The following is a 10,759-nucleotide window of genomic DNA, read 5'->3' as shown; positions in this document are numbered from 1 at the left end:
CAAAGAAATACAAACAATTATAAGAACATACTATGAGCAACTCTATGCCAACAAATATGACAATCTGGAAGAAATGGATACATTCCTAGAGACATATAAACTACCACAACTGAACCAGGAAGAAATAGAAAGCCTGAACAGACCCATAACCAGTAAGGAGATTGAAACAGTCATCAAAAATCTCCAAACAAACAAAAGCCCAGGGCCAGATGGCTTCCCAGGGGAATTCTACTAAACCCTTAAAGAAGAACTAATTCCTATACTCCTGAAACTGTTCGAAAAAATAGAAATGGAAGGAAAACTTCCAAACTCACTTTATGCGGCCAGCATCACCTTGATCCCAAAACCAGACAAGGATCCCATCAAAAAAGAGAATTACAGACCAATATCCTTGATGAACAGAGATGCGAAAATTCTCACTAAAATACTAGCCAATAGGATCCAACAGTACATTAAAAGGATTATTCACCATGACCAAGTGGGATTTATTTCAGGGCTGCAAGTTTGGGTCAGCATCCGCAAATCAATCAACGTGATACAATACATTAATAAGAGAAAGAACAGCAACCATATGATACTCTCAATAGATGCTGAAAAAGCATTTGACAAAGTACAGCATCCCTTCCTGATCAAAACTCTTCAAAGTGTAGGGATAGAGGGCACACACCTCAATTTTATCAAAGCCATCTATGAAAAACCCACCGCAAATATCATTCTCAATGGAGTAAAACTGAAAGCTTTTCCGCTACGGTCAGGAACACGGCAGGGATGTCCGTTATCACCACTGCTATTCAAGATAGTACTAGAAGTCTTAGCCTCAGCAATCAGACAACAAAAAGAAATTAAAGGCATCCAAATCTGCAAGGAAGAAGTCAAACTACCAGTCTTTGCAGATGATATGATACTATATGTGGAAATCCCAAGAGGCTCCACTCCAAAACTGCTAGACCTTGTACAGTAAAGTGTCAGGATATAAAATCAATGCACAGAAATCAGCTGCATTTCTTTACACAAACACAAGACAGAAGAAAGAGAAATTAAGGAGTCAATCCCATTTACAATTGTACACAAAACCATAAGATACCTAGGAATAAACCTAACCAAAGAGGCAAAGAATCTATACTCAGAAAACTATAAAGTGGGGCACCTGCGTGTCTCAGTGGGTTAAAGCCTCTGCCTTCGTCTCAGGTCATGATTCCAGGGTCCTTGGATCAAGCTCCACAAGGGCTCTCTGCTCAGTGGGGAGCCTGTTTCCCTTCCTCTCTCTCTGTCTGCCTCTCTGCCTACTTGTGATCTCCATCTGTCAAATAAATAAATAAATAAATAAACAAATCTTAAAAAAAAAAAAAGAAAATTATTAAGTACTCATGAAAGAAATGGAGGAAGACACAAAGAAATGGAAAAATGTTCCAAGCTCCTGGATTGGAAGAACAAATATTGTGAAAATGTCTATGCTACCTAAAGCAATCTACACATTTAATGCAATCCCTATCAAAATGCCATCCTTTTTTTTTTTTTTTCAAAGAAATGGAACAAATAATCTTAAAATTTATATGGAACCAGAAAAGACCTCGGATAGCCAAAGGAATATTGAAAAAGAAAGCCAAAGTTGGTGGCACCACAATTCCGGACTTCAAGCTCTATTACAAAGCTGTCATCATCAAGACAGTATGGTACTGGTGCAAAAACAGACACATAGATCATTGGAACATAATAGAGAGCCCAGAAATAGGCCTTCAACTCTGTGGTCAACTCATCTTCAACAAAGCAGGAAGGAATGTCCAATGGAATAAAGACAGCCTCTTCAACAAATGGTGTTGGGAAAATTGGACAGCCACATGCAGAAAAATGAAACTAGACCATTTCCTTACACCACACATGAAAATAGACTCAAAATGGGTGAAGGACCTCAATGTGAGAAAGGAATCCATCAAAATCCTTGAGGAGAACACAGGTAGCAACCTCTTCGACCTCAGCCTCAGCAACTTCTTCCTAGGAACATCGCCAAAGGCAAGGGAAGCAAGGGCAAAAATGAACTATTGGGATTTCATCAAGATGAAAAGCTTTTGCACAGCAAAGGAATCAGTTAACAAAACCAAAAGACAACTGACAGAATGGGAGAAAATATTTGCAAATGATATATCACATAAAGGGCTAGTATCCAAAATCTATAAAGGGTTCAGGAAACTCAAAACCCAAAGAACAAATAATCCAATCAAGAAATGGGCAGAGGACATGAACAGACATTTCTGCAAAGAAGACATCCAGATGGCCAACAGACACATGAAAAAATGCTCCACATCACTCAGCATCAGGGAAATACAAATCAAAACTACAATGAGATACCACCTCACACCAGTCAGAATGGCTAAAATTAACAAGTCAGGAAATGACAGATGCTGGCGAGGATGTGGAGAAAGGGGAACCCTCCTACACTGTTGGTGGGAATGCAAGCTGGTGCAACCACTCTGGAGAAAAGCATGGAGATTCCTCAAAAAGCTGAAAATAGAGCTACCCTATGACCCAGCAATTGCACTACTGGGTATTTACCCTAAGGATATAAATGTAGTGATCAGAAAGGGCACGTGCACCTGAATGTTTATAGCAGCAATGTCCACAATGGCCAAACTATGGAAAGAACCTAGATGTCCATCAACAGATGAATGGATAAAGAAGATGTGGTATATATACAATGGAATACTATGCAGCCATCAAAAGGAATGAAATCTTGCCATTTGCGACAACATGGATGGAACTAGAGGGTATTATGCTTAGCAAAATAAGTCAATCAGAGAACGACAACTATCATGATCTCCCTGATATGAGGAAGTGGAGATGCAACGTGGGGGGTTTAGGTGGTAGGAAAAGAATAAATGAAAGAAGATGGGGTCGGGAGGGAGACAAACCATAAGAGACTCTTAATCTCCCAAAACAAACTGAAGGTTGCTGGGAGGAGGGGGGTAGGGAGAGGGCGGCGAGGTTATGGACATTGGGGAGGGTATGTGCTATGGTGAGTGCTGTGAAGTGTGTAAACCTGGCGATTCACAGACCTGTACCCCTGGGGCTAATAATTCCTTATATGTTTATAAAAAAAATTAATAAATTAATAAGTCTAAAAAAAAAGAAGAATATGTTCAAGTTGACCCTTGAACAATGTGGGGGTTAGAGATGCTGACCCTCTGCACAGTAGAAAATCTGCACATAACTCTTTGCAACCCTAAAACTTAAATACTCAAGTCCACTGTGGACCAGAAGCCTTACTTATAACAAATATAAAGTCAATTAACTCATATCTTATATGTTATGTATATTGTATACTGTTTTCTTACAATAAAGTAAGCTAGAGAAAAGAAAGTGTTACTTAAAAATGTAAGCAATAGAAAATATACTTACATTACTCTAGTGTATTTACTGAAAAAATCCAAGTATAAATGACCCATGAAATTCAAATTTGTGTTGTTCAAGGATCAACTGTGTCTACAATGGAATATTATACAGCTTAAAAAAATAGATGACAGCTTATCTTACATGGATGGAGTTAGAGGGTATTAGGGCAAGTGAAATAGACAAATATCATATGATTTCACTTATTTGTGGAATCTAAAAAACAAAGCAGGGGCGCCTGGGTGCCCTCGGTTGTTAAGCATCTGCCTTCAGCTCGGGTCATGATCCCAGAGTCCTGGGATCGAGCCCCGCATTGGGCTCCCTGCTCAGCAAGGACTCTGCTTCTCCCTCTCCCACTCCCCCTGCTTGTGTTCCCTCTCTTGCTGTGTGTCTCTCTGTCAAATAAATAAAATCCTAAAAAAATAATAATAAAAAACAAAGCAAACAGGCAACATGATGCTCCCAGCTTTGTTTTCTTTTTTTAACATTTCCTTAGCAACTTGGGGTCTCTTCTGGTTCCATATGAATTTTAGGATTGTTTGCTCCAGCTCTTTGAAAAATGCCAGTGGAATTTTGATCAGGATGGCATTGAAAGTATAGATTGCTCTAGGCAGTATAGACATTTTAACAATGTTTATTCTTCTGATCCATGACCATGGAATGCTTTTCCATCTTTTTGTGTCTTCTTTAATTTCTTTCATGAATTTTCTGTAGTTCCTTGTGTACAGATCCTTTACCTCTTTGGTTAGGTTTATTCCCAGGTATCTTACAGTTCTTGGTGCTATAGTAAATGGAATCAATTCTCTAATTTTCCTTTCTGTATTTTCATTGTTAGTGTATAAGAAAGCAATTGATTTCTGTGCATTAACTTTGTATCCTGCCACATTACTGAATTACTGTATGAGTTCTGGTAGTTTGGGGGTGGGGTCTTTTGGATTTTCCATATAAAGTATCATGTCATCTGCAAAGAGAGAGAGTTTGACTTCTTCATTGCCAGTTCGAACACCTTTTAGTTCTCTTTGTTGTCTGATTACTGTTGCTAGGACTTCTAATACTGTGTTGAACAACAGTGGTGAGAGTGGGCATCCTTGCCGTGTTCCTGATCTCAAAGGGAAGACTGTCAGCTTTTCCCCATTGAGGGTGATATTCGCTGTGGGTTTTTCATAGATTTTATGAAGTTCAGGAATGTTCCCTCTATCCCTATACTTTGAAGCATTTTAATCAGGAACGGATGCTGGATTTTGTCAAACGCTTTTTCTGCATCAGTTGAGAGGACGATGTGGTTCTTCTCTCTTCTCTTATTGATTAGTTCTATCACATTGATTGATTTGTAAATGTTGAACCACCCTTGCATCCCATGGATAAATACTACCTGGTCATCGTGGATAATCTTTTTAATGTACTGTTGGATCCTATTAGCTAGGATCTTGTTGAGAATCTTAGCATCCATATTCATCAAGGATATTGGTCTGACAGCTATGTGTAGAAGAATGAAACTCAACCATTCTCTTACACCATACACAAAGATAAACTTGAAATGGGTAAAAGACCTCAAAGTGAGACAGGAATCCATCAAAATCCTAGAGGAGAAAATAGGCAGTAACCTCTTTGACATTGGCCACACCAACTTCTTTCAAGATATGTCTCCAAAGGCAAAGGGAACAAAAGTGAAAATGAATTTTTGGGACTTCATCAAGATCAAAAGCTTCTGCACAGCAAAGGAAACAGTCAACAAAACAAAAAGGCAACACACGGAATGGGAGAAGATATTCACAAATGACAATACCGACAAAGGGCTAATATCCAAGATCTATAAAGAACTCCTCAAACTCAACACACAAAAAACAGATAATCATGTCAAAAAATGGGCACAGGACATGAACAGACACTTCTTCAATGGAGACAAATGGCTAACAGACACATGAAAAGATCTTCATTATCACTAGCCATCAGGGAGATTCAAATTAAAACCACATTGAGATATCAATTTATACTAGTTAAAATGGCCAAAATTAACAAGGCAGTAAACAATATGTGTTGGAGAGGATATGGAGAAAGGGGAACCCTCTTATACTGTTGGTGGGAATGCAACTTGGTGCGGTCACTTTGGAAAACAGTGTGGAGATTCCTCAAGAAATTAAAAAGAGAGCTTCTCTATGACCCTGCAATTGCACTACTGGGTATTTACCCCAAAGATACAAATGTAGTGAATATAATGGCCATCTGTAACCCAATGTTCATAGCATCAATGGCCATGGTCACCAAACTGTGGAAAGAACCAAGATGACCTTCAACAGACAAATAGATAAAGACGATATGGTCCATATATACTATGGAGTACTATGTTTCCATCAGGAAGGATGAATACCCAACTTTTGTATCAACATGGATGGGACTGGAAGAGATTATGCTGAGTGAAATAAGTCAAGCAGAGAGAGTCAATTATTGTATGGTTTGGCTTATTTGTAGAGCATAAGGAATGACATGGAGGACATGGGGAGATGGAGAGGAGAAGTGAGTTGGGGGAAATTGGAGGGTGAGATGAACCGTGAGAGACTGTGGACTCTGAGAAACATACTGAGGGTTTTGGAGGGGAGTGGGTATTATGGTGGGTATTATGGAGGACACGTTTTGCATGGAGCACTGGGTGTGGTGCATAAACAATGAATTCTAGAATACTGAGAAGAAATTTTGTAAAAATTAAAAAGAACAAAGCAAGCAAGCAAACAAACAAAAGAATAGACTCATAAATACGGATAACTGGTGGTTCCCAGAAGAGAGGGGATATTGGGATGATGGGCAAAATAGGTGAAGGAATTTAGAATTACAAAATTCCAGTTATAAAATGAATATGCCATGAGGATGGAAAGTACAGAGTAGGAAATATAGCCAATAATGTAACAATTTTGTATGGTTACATATGGTGACTACACTTCCCATGGTGAGCATTTTGTAATGTATAGAATTATTGAATCACCACGTTGTACACCTGACACTAGTATCATGTTGTAGGTCAACTATACTTCAATAAAAAATACTATTGTAGGTATATTGAATACCTTAGACAAAAAGAGAAACAAATGGGTAAAAAGAATTTCAGCAGAGAAATTCTTTAGCTGAAAAATATTTTCAGTGTTTCCTGTGACAGCAGTGGCTTACATGTACAAATTTAACCTTTTATAACTACTGATACTATATCTCCAGACCACACACACTTTCCTTTTTATCATCTCATAAACAGATATTTATTTGCTGAGCACTCTCTGGGCCCCTGTGTCTTGCTTGTTAAATGAAAGATGCCCTGGGTACTCTTACCTGCCTCCCCTGCCAAAGCTCCTACTGCCTTACTGGGGAGGAGTCATGTCCTGGAAAAGTTCTCTGCATGTTCTGGGCCTGAAGGCTGTGTCCCAGAGCCTCAGGCATCTGTAGAGCTGAGATGTGCATCTTGCCAGCTGGAGAATAGCTCCAGGGCCAGGCTGGACTCTCAGTAATTTTCCAATCTTCTCAGTAGCCAAGTCAGACCTCATGAGACACTGTTCCTGCTTCTCAGTGAAGTAATAGGGAGGACCAGCTCTACTTTATCCTGGTGCTGGCCTACAGAGCAGTCAGGACCTGGTTCAGATTTCTGACAAATACTGAGTCAGCTGTGAAATCTCTTCCCATATAATGAAGTTCCTTGATGCTTGAAGAAGAACTGGCTTTAATATTAAATCAGCCATTTAAGCTAAGACAGGTTATGCTGGCTTCTGTTGTTTATTGTTTTACATTTTGGGAAGGAGGGAAGGTTTTAGAAAATTAGATGTAAATGTTGCCTGGGTCCTCAGCTGCATATCCCGGTGTGTCACGAGGCGTCAGCCTAACACAAGGATTGAATTGGTTGCTGGCAGCCTCCTCTAGAGTCTTAGAGTCATTTTCCTCCAAGCCTGTCAAAAACCCCATTTACCACCCACTTCATAGAATTTCAGCCTGGGTACTAAAAACCATGACCATTCAGGAGATGGGCTTATTTCTTTCTAAACAATGTAACTTGATTTTGATCAACACTTTCCCTGCCAGAACAGATGGTGATTGAGTGGTTTAAACAAGATAGAGGTTTAAAGGAGAGAAGAACGATGAGACCCTGGAAAATAGGTGTGATTGTGGCTGACATTCAGAAGTTGATGGCACATAAATGAGATGGAGGGAGAGGAGTGAGGAGGGGTTCTGCTGGCTGGATTGTGTGGGTAGATTGCAGTGGGTTTTGGATGGGGCTGCTTAGGGGATTGTGAGTGTATTTCCACTGAAGTGAGGTTTGCTTGTTTTTAGAAGTGCCCTTTTTTCCATTTACTATGAAATGATTTTCTGTCCAACTACCTTGTTGTTACTGTGGAGAGAGACACTCCTACCTGCAGAGTAAATAATACAATATGAAACAGTGATGTATAGACATGGGCTCATGAATTTCATGTGGTAAGTGTCCTTTTCTGTGTTCATGGAAGTAGAAATCAAGACAAAGGAAGCTGAAGCTACTTAGAAAAATTGTTAATTATTAAGCTTTGGTTTTTTGTTCATTTGTTTTTGACATTAGACACTATATGGTGACATTTATTCATGACATCTGAGTTAGGAAGCACGTGATTATAGTTTTCCTCCTTATTAAGGAACAGCAAGTGCTTGTGGAGGAGAAGCAGACACGGGCAATGACAGTGGGATGGGGTGCTGCCCCTTGTTTTTCCAGACTGACTGTGGGACTCACGAGACCCATAGACATGCAGAGAGTGTCTGTGAGGGATGCATGAATGACTGTGTGTCTGCAACCCACTGAGAGGCACAGAGAGGGGCTGCCTCATACTTAGGCAGAAGAGGTTACTACCTTAGCAGTGTGAATGAATCCATGGGCACCATAATAATGCCAGTCCCCTCCCCACCTGTATAGTAATAGGCATGCTTCTGCTCCAGGAACCAGGTTGCTTGGAATTCCAATGGTGAGTCATTCCTTCAGGGGAGCATTGTTTTTCTCCTGAGCTTTATTTTGAAATATAAACACTAATTGAGGGTAGTAAAGGAACTCTGCCGTGTGACAAGTGAGTTCTTCACTGGCAGTTGAGCCTGGTCTAAGGAGTCAGGATGGGATGGGGAGTGGGGACAAGGGAGGAGATAAAAAGTGAGTTGGCTCATTTCACCCTTTTGCCTCTGGACTTAGAATTTCATCTGACAGAGCACAGTCACGAGATATTGACTTATTTTGGTTGGCTGTAACTGGGGAGAAGGTAAATGTTTTCCTTCTTTACTATTTCCTGGCCTTCCTTCCACTGAGGATCTTTTTAAAATTTTTTTTTTAATTTCTTTTCAGCGTAACAGTATTCATTGTTTTTGCACCACACCCAGTGCTCCATGCGATATGTGCCCTCCCTAATACCAACCACCTTGTTCCCCCAACCTCTCACCCCCCACTTTTTTATTATTATTTTTTATGATGTTCTATTAGACAACATATAGTACAACATTAGCTTTTGATGTAGTGTTCAATGATTCATCAGTTGCATATAATACCCAGTGCTCATCAGATCACGTACCCTCCTTAACACCCATCACCAGTTACCCCATCCCCTGACCCCCTACCTTCTGCAACCTTCAGTTTGGTTCCTGGAGTCCAGAGTGTCTCACGGTTTCTCTCCCTCTTTGATTTCTTCCCATTCAGTTGTCCCTCCTTTCCCCTGTGGTCCTCTGCACTATTCCTTATGTTCTACATATGAGTGAAACCATACGATAATTGTCTTTCTCTGCATCACTTATTTCACTTAGCATAGTCCCCTCCAGTTCTATCCATGTCAATGCAAATGGCAGGTATTCATCCTTTCAGATGGCTGAGTAATATTCCATTGTATACATGAACCACATCTTCTTTATCCATTTATCTGTTGAAGGACATCTCAGCTCCTTCCACAGTTTGGATATTGTGGACATTGCTGCTATGAACACTGTATGCACATCTGTATCTTTGGGGTAAATACCTAATAGTGCAATTGCTGGGTCATAGGATAGCTCTATTTTTAATGTCTCGAGGAACCTCCATACTGTTTTCTGCATTGACCAATAACCAGAAAGGAAACTGAGACAGAAATCAAAAACCTCCCACAAAATAAGAGTCCAGGGCCAGATGGCTTCCCAAGAGAATTCTATCAAACATTTAAAGAAGAAATAATACCTATTTTACTGAAACTGTTTAGAAAAATAGAAATGGAAGGAAAACTTCCAAATTCATTCTATGAGGTCAGCATTATCCCTATCCCAATACCAGGCAAAGACCCTATCAAAAAGGAGAATTACAGATCAATATCCCTGATGAACATGGATGCCAAAATATTCAACAAGATCCTAGCCAGTTATCATATGGTTTCACTTATTTGTGAAGCATAACAAATAACATGGAGGACATAGGGAGATGGAGAGGAGAAGGGAGTTGAGGGAAATTGGAAGGGGAGGTGAACCACGAGAGACTATGGACTCTGAAAAACAACCTGAGGGTTTTGAAGGGGCAGGGGGTGAGAGGTTGGGGGATCCAGGTGGTGGGTATTATGGAAGGCACGTATTGCATGGAGCACTGGGTGTGGTGCAAAAACAATGAATTCTGGTACACTGAAAAGAAATAAAAAAAACAACAAAAACAACAACAAACAAAACAAAAAACTAAGTAGCTAATTTGAATAGGCTCTTTGGTAGCCAGAGTAGTAACTCCTTAAAGATGCCCATGTCCTATTCTCTGGAACCTATGAATATGTTATTCATACTCATATTCATATCTAGAACCTGCCTTACATGTTAAAAGGAACCTGCAGATGCATTTATATTAAGGATCTTCAAGTGGGGAGATCTTCCTGGATAATCTGTGTGATGCCAGACAAGAGTCTGAATAAGAGCAAGAAGAAAGGCTCAGGGTCAGGAAAAAGAGATGTATGGATGGAAGCAGAATCACAGTCAGAGAAAGGTATAAAGGTCCTGTGCTGACCTTCAGGGTGGAAGAAAGGGGCATGAGACAAGGAGTGGAAACTCCCTTAGATACTGGAACAAGCAAGAAATCAGTTTCTTCCCTAGCCCTCCAGAAAGAAATACAGCTTGTGGACATATGGATTTTGACCTAGGGAAACCCATTTCAGACTTCTGAGCTTCAGAACTGAAGACAACAATTTGTATTGTTTTAAGCCCGAAACTTGTGATTTGTTATAGCACCAAAAGGAAATTCAAATAGACTCCCACTCAGTAAATACAAGACAATTTGAACATCAATAAAGATAATAACTGCAACAAATAAAAATACAGCAAATATGTTTACATTGAAAAAAAAAAAAAGATCCTAGCCAACAGGATCCAACAGTACATTAAAGGGATTAGCACT

The sequence above is a fragment of the Enhydra lutris genome, unplaced genomic scaffold (genome assembly GCF_002288905.1).
Source record: "Enhydra lutris kenyoni isolate GAN:26980312 unplaced genomic scaffold, ASM228890v2 scaffoldscaffold104, whole genome shotgun sequence".
Taxonomy (NCBI): Eukaryota; Metazoa; Chordata; class Mammalia; order Carnivora; family Mustelidae; genus Enhydra; species Enhydra lutris.
This window is presented reverse-complemented; position numbering follows the sequence as displayed.